At 33.3% G+C, this 10,402-nt stretch overlaps 2 long non-coding RNA genes across 2 annotated transcripts; both read right to left on the bottom strand.

Annotated features, from left to right (window-relative positions):
* Positions 1–140: 140 nt before the first annotated feature.
* Positions 141–3,806, bottom strand: LOC122024874. The gene is made up of 4 exons (XR_006123518.1): positions 3,739–3,806; positions 1,658–1,744; positions 963–1,066; positions 141–369 (listed from the first exon to the last, which is right to left on the bottom strand). It is a non-coding gene; the product is annotated as an uncharacterized LOC122024874 (long non-coding RNA).
* A 3,873-nt stretch (positions 3,807–7,679) lies between these two features.
* LOC122024873 lies at positions 7,680–9,896 on the bottom strand. Its single transcript, XR_006123517.1, has 2 exons — positions 9,747–9,896; positions 7,680–7,790 (listed from the first exon to the last, which is right to left on the bottom strand). It is a non-coding gene; the product is annotated as an uncharacterized LOC122024873 (long non-coding RNA).
* Between the last annotated feature and the right edge of the window lie 506 nt (positions 9,897–10,402).

The following is a 10,402-nucleotide window of genomic DNA, read 5'->3' as shown; positions in this document are numbered from 1 at the left end:
CATTTTTAAAAATAGATTTATAAGATGCAAATTGATTTATAAATCAACTATACTAATTAATTTGTCAATCAACTTACCATTGGATACGATTATCCAAAAAAAAAAAATCAAGCAAGTTCTACTGCACAAACAAATGTTGAAACAGAGAAATTTCGGAAAGGAGTGTTAATAGTTATAATGACATTATCAAATTAGATACAATCTACTGCAACCAATTTGTCCAAATGGTTCTCAGGGAGCAATCTTCCGAACGCAAAATTTGTCAGCTGTCAGTGTCAACTACTGTACAGACCAACACACAAGACTAAGATCGCCATGCTTCATCCGAAAGCACGAGCGAAACAGGACAGTGATCACTTCCGCAGAAACCTGCAATTCGACAGAAGCACTAGTCGTGATCAATAAAACTTCTCCGAAGAACAATCAGCTATCACGCCAGCAACCATTGATGAAACAATCCTGTCTTTGATACTAGTATTGCAAGTAGTTCAATTTGCATCGAAATATTGACAGGGCATAAAGAATAACTGATTAAAGATCTCCCTGATGATAAAGAATTTGATGGAATTTGGTACGATGGTTCAAAAGCACAAGGAAATCATGGAAGACGAGAGCAAGTTAGAAGAGGATTCACCTGATACATTTTCTTAAATAACGCAGTAGTGATTACATTTCATAAGGCAGGCGATGATCGTATGAAAAGGTACAAAACCCAGTTGTAGAAACCTTAGGAGATTTCATTTTGTTAAGTAATGCCAGATGTAATCAGTTAGCCGCATGTAAGAGATCAAGAGAAATGAATTAAGAGCATGGAATAAATGGCCTGAAAAACACATAGCTGGGAACTAACAGAAATCAGTGACCAAAGAGATACAGATGCATTTATTTAAAGAGCTAACTGGATTCTTCAGCTTATGAAATGTAACTTTCAAGCCATTACATTATTAGCAGCTAGACCTTACCTTCAAGTTCGATCCCATGCCCATGCATCTCACATGCAACAATTTTATCCTTCAATTTCTCAGATACTATAAAATAGTCAATCCTCATTCTTTTACCTCGATATCTAAATAAAAGAAATTAAAAGAAGTTTGTTAGTAAACATGCACTAAAACCATTTAGTAGAAGGCAGGTTCCACTTAGATTAGTTAATCTCTATCAATCAGATATCACAGTAACATCAGATACAATGCAGATGCCCAGTAAGCAACAATAATTATGACACCAACAATCTAAATTTCCTTTAAAAAGAACACAATCTAAATGTTTGAGTGAACCAAATTTCTTCCTTCACAAATCCACTCCACTTTGCAATAGATTAAACCAATGAAGATTCAAGCATTTCCTTTTGATATACTACAATGAAACTCCTGTGACCTGACAGAATGGCTCTATTCGTTCGATAAACAACTATAAAATGTTCTTCAATTATTGCTTATGGTTGAGTCAATCACATAGCTCAACATAATGATGTTGCCTAGCATTTATCACAAAAAAATAATTGTAATATATATATAGAGAGAGAGAGAGATATAAATATCAGCTACCTAGGGCATATGGTTGGGTCAATCACATAGCTCAACATAATGATGATGCCTAGCATTTATCTTAAAAGAATAATTGCAAAAAACACATATAAGGTACCTAGGACCCTTACTTGCCAACAGGATTGCCAGACCATGAAAAGCCTCCTTCCATATCTTTCTCCTTGTGGAGAAATCGATAAGCATCAATCAGCTTCCCTCTGCGAGGAATACCAATTGTTACTCTGATATTATAGTCATATTAGACTTTATTATTCATGATATGGATTCATATTTGCACTCACAACTAAAATGTACTGAAATAAAGAGCTGGATAACAATATTTAAGTTACAAGAAAAATGTAATTTATCAAATTTTATCATGAACTCTACAAGATGATAAATTCACAACCCTGGATTTACATTGGAATTCCATAGTTCTGGCTTTACTGAAATGATATGACAGTTGATATAACAAGTTCTTGGGTAAAGCATTCTTATAAATGAAAAATATATGTAAAGTTCAGACTTAGGAGGTAAAATATCCAACAAGAGGAGGTTACTAGTGGAGGAAACTCCCATGAGAAATGACCTCTTTCTTGTGTAAGACCTCATGACTGATCTACTCAAAGCGACGAGTGTCAATGTTTACATGCAATAGATTCATACAGATGAAATCTTACTGCTGGCATCCATACTAGAGCCCACCATCCGCAACTGCATATGCAGTTGCCATAGCTAGAGAAACCCTTACCTTCTCCCAGTCTCACCTTCTAATTTCTAATCCAGTTACTTTTGCAAGATGCTCGCCTGCTCACCCAGCACCTCACCAAGGCACTCATATAATATTGAGGTGCCAAGGATTTTATCTTGGCTTTTTGAAAAAAAAAAACAATGGATTTCACCTTGGTTTGTCTGGTCATGTAAAAACACTGCATAGACAACTTGAAATCTACTCATTACGCACAACCTCACTTTGATGGACAGAATGTAAATGGTTTGTGAAACTGTAAAATTCTCGAAAGCCGAGAAACAGCATAGAAGAGGGAGATAACAAGCTCTGCATCGAGAAAAATATTAATAATGATGAAAAAAACAATATATGAAATGGTGCTTTATATTCAGTGAAGACAATGTGGCAATAAAACCAACAGAATGTTCATCATTTGTCCTGTATACTTGTAAAGGTTCCAGAATCATGGTTGCATAAAAAAGGAGTTATCAAAACCCAAAATATACTCTAAATATCCTGAGACAAAGGGAATGTTCAAAGGAAAAGATTGATTTTCAAGAACAAGTTATTGATAGCAATCCCCTCCATCAATAACTGTCTTTCAATCAGCTACTAAGAAAAAACAAAAATCATTAGTATCATTTTAGAGATTTATTGTTAGCTTAAAAATGAAAGGGAGTCTTGGCGCAACGGTAAAGTTGTTGCTTTGTGACCAAAAGGTCAGTTCGAATCCTGGAAACAACCTCTTGCAAAAAGCAAGGTAAGGATGCGTACAATGGATCCTTTCCCGGTACCTCGCATAGCGGGAGCTTCGTGCACCGGACTGCCCTTTTTTATTGTTAGCTTAAAAATAAATTTTGCTTATAAATATCGTTATGTGCTGGAGAATTGATCCCTAGTAAGAACAGTTGGTTTTGGCACCTAGTTGTGCTAACACATTGTGTTTCAACATACATCAAAGTGTGTTGAGATGAATTTAAATAAGTTTTAATCTTTCATATACTTTCACTTCGTTTGTTTACTTCTAAAAATGAAACTATAGCAATTAGATAGTCAATTAGATTAAAATATTATAGTCGACACACTTTAGTTGAATTAAAAAAAAATTACCCTCTTTTACTTCAACACATATTGAAATAAATCCATATAAACTTTACTACTATAATCTTCTTCCACTAATTTTTTCTTTTAAAAATAAGACTAGTAATTACATAACCAAATAATAATTATAGAAAACCAAGTAATAATAATAATAATAACAACAACTTAAATTCATCTTAACGCGTGTTGAAGAATGTCAAGTATGATAGCACAATCCACACAAATGATACAAGAGAACCCATGTCGATCAATATCAAATTTCAATAAATTATCAAAAAATGTATATTGATTTATGATTGTGTTGCTCAACAAGGCATAAGATTTTAGGTCATGCATACAACCAAAATAAAATTAGGAAAAATGAAATGGGTAGATACTCACTGAGTTAGTATGCTATCAAATCGATGTCTCTCTGCTAAGGTAAATCCTGGTTGTCCACAATCCTGCATACAAAGATCAATTTCTCTCAAATTTTCACCACATAAAATGTGCCAAAGAAATTAAAGCAATAACGTCCTTACAAAACTACTAAACATGAAACAAGATCATTTGTTTCTATAAACAACTACAACCTAATAGATCAAAGGGAGAGGATTAGCTAGAACATAAATTCAAAATTTGAGTGAGGTGGCTAAACACTAAAAATTAAGCCAAGTAGGATAAGAGCAATGTTATAGATGCTAAAAGCACAACTACTTATGCCAAATATGTTTATGCCAACTACATACATGGATCATGTCCATGCATTAAGCTCTATGGAAAGATCAAGTTGAGTTCCACCAACTATTTGGGATTGTTCACATAACTCAACTATATGCAAGGTTATATCATTATTAGTACCCAAGTTATTATTTTCTATGACATTGTTTTTTGTTTGGTGTCATGAAATCCCTTACACTTTTCATTATAATTAATTCAACTCTTGTAACTATGGAATCTAATCTTTGGCCATATCCATATCATTACAACTATTTTCTCTTAGAGCTACCCAATTACTCAAATACAGCTCCGATTATAGAATTTATTCCTCTTATTTTATGCTTTCTAGCGAATTAATATTTTTCAAATTTCATCCTTTCCAATAATTAATTAATATTTTTATAGGTTTTCCTTTTTAATAATAACTCCACAACTCAATCTTAGAATTCTCATCTCTAGAAATTAATCATTCATATCGTGCAACATTCCAACACTCTGTTTTAATAAACATGGTAGGTCTTATTACAGTCCTTTATTTATTTTTTTTTAGATAAGACTTAAGAGGCATAAAATGAGCACATAACACTCCAGAAGCTCCTCTTTATTTCTACCATTCATTACTTATTTTATTAACAATATTATCTCCTTGTTGAATAATAAATCTAATATACCTAAAACACTTATAAGAATTTTACATCAATCCATCTTAATATTCTTGAATTAATTTCTTGTTATTAAAAAATTACATTTTGAATATTACTTATCTTTTAGGATTGTTATTTAGAAATCAAAGAATTTTAATGTTTAAATATTAGCTTAGTATTTTAAAAAAAATGTTTAAGATAATAGTAATCATCATATACTTTTTATAACTTTTTCTCCAATTTTTAAGTGCTTGTATTTATCAAGAATATGTAAATGAAATATCATTTTTTCTCTCCAACCGAATAAAATTTTATAATTTTCAACTTCATAAACAAGATTTTGATTTAATCTACCAAAAATGTTTTTAGATAGGGTAAGCTATATGTACACTCCCTCATGTAGATTATTGGATTTGAAAAATAAAATTTATTTCTTGTTTCCCTAAATTTTTAGCTCATTAAATGAAAAAAATAGCAACCCAATGCACGAAGCTCCCACCAATACGAGGTAGCAGGAAAGGTCGGACCACATTGGGTCTATTGTACGCAACCTTATCTTACATTGTAAAAGGTTGTTTCCGCGACTCAAACTCATTGCCACAAGATCACACTACAACAAATTTACCGTTGCGCCAAGACTTCCCTTCTAATTCATTAAATGAAAATTCAAGAAAAAAAATTCTACACCCATGTACATCCCATATTTTTAAAGTTGTTCCTAACTTGAGATTCAAATTTAATTTAATTACATAGTCACCAATGAATAAAATCTTGTTCTAAAACATTGCACTCTTTAATAAAATCTTCTTCTAAAACATTGTACGCCAAAGAGTTTACCTAGAATGATGATAGGTTAATTCATCTAGTACTAACAAAAATAGATAAGGACTTAAAAGTGGACCCTTGATGTGAAATTATAGCTATACAAATTCATTTATTACACTCCTAATAATTCTAACACTACTAATGGAATGAAAAATATTTCTCTAGTTTTGTTTCCTTATTAGAAAGGAAAGAAATAGTGTGTTCCTCCTAACCATTTCCATGGAAGGAAAGAAAATACAGAAATTTTAAATTTCAAACTTTTTAAAATATAAATCAAAATTAGATTTTTAAAATGGATTCAAATTTTTTAAGGTTAAATTTAAGCTCCATTGCACATGCATAGTGATTTTACCGTCTAAATTTGATGGAAGAAAAATTAGAAAAGACTAGAAAGATTTTTTTTTCCAATATTTTCTTTCCCTCCCTCTATTTCTGCCAAAATAATCAAAAGGAAAGTGCCGGTGGAAAAATCTTATTGTTACCTTGTTCTTGGATAAAAGGTTCTTGCAAGGGAAATTTCAAAATTAAAAACATCATCATAAGTACATTGTTAATTATGTTGGAAACCACTAATATGTCGACTACATTTGATATGAATAGGAACTGCATGTTCTCCAGAATATTGAGGATACTGATCCACAGAACACTGCATGAAATAATATTACTTGTTTCCTCATTTACACAAGGTCACAACTTAAGCATACCAATAATAACATGCATGAATATTCAATCTTCAATAAGAAAATCATGTGCAGAAGGTTGGCAACTTGCCTCTTTATTTGGAGGAATGTACCCATTGAGCTTTGCATTACTAAAGAACTCAGGATGGCTGACATCAATTTCTTGGTGCCCACAAACATAATATGCATAGACAGAATTCGAGTATAAAAGATCTCAAATTCTATTTTTCAAGATATAAAAGACCGAAATTAAAAGAAGTACAGATAACTCACACCTTTCAGGAAAACAATGATTGACAATCAACAAGAAGACAAGTCAAAACTATGAAGTAATGTGTGAACGGCTAAGTTAAGAATTCTATAAAGCATCATAGATGAGTTTTAGAATCAAAATAGACCTGTACATTTAGGAGGACCAAATAAATGATTTATATTGTAACAGTTAAGATGCTCCTTATACAAGATCCCTTTGTAGTAAGGTGGGAAAAAAAAAGAATCTAGTCATGTGTTAATATCTGTTGCAAGTTTCAACATATTCTTAGATAATTATAGAGCAGTAATTACTGACAGTATATCAAGCTATACCTATACAATTCAGTAGGAACGAAGGGCAGAGAAATAGGAGGGAGAGGAGTCTGGGTTAGCAGTAGAGAGGAGAAGAGAATATTAGTATGCATATCTGTTTCAACTTTCAACATGTTCTTAGATAATTATAGAGCAGTAAGTACTGACAATCAAGCTGTACCTATACAAGTAAGTAGCAAAGGAGAGCAGAGAAATAGGAGAGTGAGTAAGCAGTAGAGGAGAGGAGAATATTAGTATGTAGTACTGCTTACCCAAGGGATCCCTAGCCCAATGGTAGGGTGTCAAACCAGCGTCAATGATTTCTTATCTATATTCTTTGTCTTCTCCAGTTAATGAAGCCCACATCAGGCTCTCTCAGTTAATGCTGGTAGTTGGATATTTCTTGCCATTAACCTCCCTCTCTACTGTTTGCAAGACACAAATACTCTCCAAGGTATGTTGTTTTAGTTCAATACCAGTCAAATTGTTTTTATGAACACCTGACAGAACATTCAGATCCATTCAAATAAAAAGTGTTTCCTTCAGTTCTGTATCTAAGGTCTCTACACTTAGTCCACAAGGAACAAATAGATAGTATCTGGAATATACTAATACCACCGCAATGTAATTCCTTGCGAATAGGATGGAACTGCCAATACTTTACGACCTTGAGAACAAGACAAAGTATATGCGCAAACAATCGATCATATAGAAAATAAAATTAGAAGTCACTAAGATCTATTATGAAATTTTGCAATTGAATGAAGAGGCATTTAAAACAAAGAATGGGAACCAGATGAGTTCTAAACATCAGACAGTTACCTCACATTTAGATCTCCACACCAGATCAAGGGCTTCTCAAGTTGTAGAACAAATTCAAGTATTCTTTTATCCCACTTCCGTCTTCTTATAAATGAGTTTTCCTCCTCTTTCCAACCATTATTAGGTGAGTAAGTATTTAGCAAAAAACATGAGTCAAATTCAAGTAAAATCACCCGGCCATCTGGTTCATGTTTTGTACCTGCCAAATAAACAAAGAATCGAGAATCAGGTTTGGCATTTGACAGTGTAACAAACCAAGGCCATAGATCTAACAAAGCAATCACCATTGGTATGACCACTGCCAGTGAGTCTAAATTTCTCAATCAATCGCAATACAATTTCTATTACCTGTACTTGCTATGTTTCCTTTCTTGAGCACCTATTTGACATAGTCTAAATTTACAAGGGTGAATTTATACTTTTTGAATAAAACAATGTGCATAATAATATATAGGCAAAGTTTAAAAAATTCCAACCAGGGTATCAGTCTACAATTGGAACAATCCCATGCGAAGAAAGTTAGATCAAGAGGGGAAGGGGATAGGGATAGGGATAGGGATAGTGATGCAGTTAGATAAGATTTGTTAATTTCAGGAGTAGGAATACCGAGTCAGGCTATTAGTTTTATGAGACATGGAGACTCAAGGTTTGGTTAAGGCAAGATAGGAGGGAGGGATGGATATGATAGTTTCTTTATGGTCTAACATTCTTGCCAGCACATTATGCTAATTTTATTCTGGATTGTAATCAATATAGCTCCATGAGCAAAAGCTCCTGTCATAATAAATCCTGAAATGTATTGGTGATGATATATAAAGGTAGAGAAGACGGCCTCAGGTATCAAAGTCACCTCTCTTCAGCCTCATGTAATACCTCCAAATTGATCATTTGCAAGCTCACACGTGCCCCATCCATGTAACATCAACATTTTTCCTCTTCATACGAGGTCCTCTATCACTGCTTTATCCGCATCATCATCTCCAAACACAACATGAACCCTCCACCTTATATGGTTCCGCCTATAGTTCTAGTCATCCCTCCACTTTTAGTGATTCTACCTTCTAAGATACCTCCTCTACGATTATGTAATAGACATCCACACAACATAAAGGTACTTGAACACTTCCTTGAAACTCTCCTACCCTCTGCCCCCTAACCCCGGCAATGATTCTGAATCCTACCCATGACGGGTGTGCAATAGATACCCTCTAAAAAGGGTATCTTGTGTCATGAGCAGGACTATCTTCCAATTATACTGTACATGTAGATTGGATAAATTCTCCATTGACCACTTCATACTATTATGTACTTTGGGGAGCAATATAATATTTTGGAAAATCAAAATGACAAACCCTATGAGCTAGGCCCACTGCAGAGAGAACACAAGGTTAAAAATCATTACAAGGTTCTAGTGATTTGTTAGTAGTTTGGAAACGCAATACTAAGAGTCTTTATAAATTTGTAACTGAATACATCTATAATAAATTGTGATTTATAATGTTTGCGAACTAGCTTGAGGATCGTTGAGGACTTATTTGACATATTGTAAATATAGAAAGGTGTATTTAAATTTCAATAATATAATATGCATTAAAGGAAGTTACACCAGGTTGGATAAGCTAGAATAGTTACCCCATTAATTGCATCAATGAAACAAAATTGACAAAACTTTTATACATTGTGCACAATCTTGGATTCCAGAAGTTAAAATTGGCCTACAAGAGGTACTTCATCGTGTAGAAATCATATTACTACTTGTGACTGCATGTCCAAGAACTTGAGACATTATTGTATTGAGATATGATATGGCCTGTTATGTTATTTGGTGATGTTAATTGACAAAATACACTGCCTTAAACCTTAAGTGACTATGTTGCATGACACATAGGTCTTTAAAGCTAGTAAATATAATTAACCTATGTTTCGTAAATGCAGATCCATAAGAGTTAAAAGAATAAAGATCAAGCAAGGCTATTATTCTAACTCATTACAAAAGTGAAAAATGTCAAAGCACAAATGGCACAGCTACAGACTTGTAATCATAGAAAATGAATGACATGAAAAGTAGGATTAACGGAGAGAAACTCAAGTAGATAGACCCTGAAAAGAAAGAAAACAAATCTACTATATTGAAATATAAACATAGGGTATCTACCTAACCGGTCTAGTGAGAAATAAACCTTCTTTGGCTCAAGTTGCTTTTTGCAAAGCAAAGCAGTTCCACCATACTTGGAATCTGAAAGAGACCACCAGACATGGTATTCTCGAAATGGAGGATTTGATAAAGCCCGCATCAGTACCTAGACAACACAACCATGTATTATGATTATGCATAAAGAGGCTTAATTACAAATCACAAAAACTTTAAGAAATGAAACTAAAAAAATTAAAGCTTCAAGCATTAGTACACTATAGATAGTCCGACAACGACTAATGAAATTGGAATTTGTGGTGTGATCTAGGGCAAATTAACATAAAGGATAGCAAAGATGACAGAAGATGAGAAGGTTGGTGGTATTATTTAGTTCAATGATAGCAAAGACATTGCTCCCACCCTAAGAGAAATTTTTGAAAATCAGGGACATTGAAAAGGGCAAAGTGAAAAAGTGATCTTGAGCTTAAATAGCTTAACTTCAATATCTTTTATTTTACTTCCAATGTTTTATTTACCGCTGGCATTTTTTTTTTGAGTAAGCATTGTCTATTCTGGCCACTTCACCCTGAAGGAGAATTTTATTTTACATTTCTCTTCTTCATCTTGGTAAAAACTCAAGACCTTTCTATTTGGGTCTACCTTATACGACCCTTAGG

This window comes from Zingiber officinale, chromosome 9B, assembly GCF_018446385.1.
Source record: "Zingiber officinale cultivar Zhangliang chromosome 9B, Zo_v1.1, whole genome shotgun sequence".
Lineage (NCBI taxonomy): Eukaryota > Viridiplantae > Streptophyta > Magnoliopsida > Zingiberales > Zingiberaceae > Zingiber > Zingiber officinale.
The sequence above is the reverse complement of the archived record's forward strand: the minus strand, read 5'-3'. Positions and strand labels throughout refer to the sequence as shown.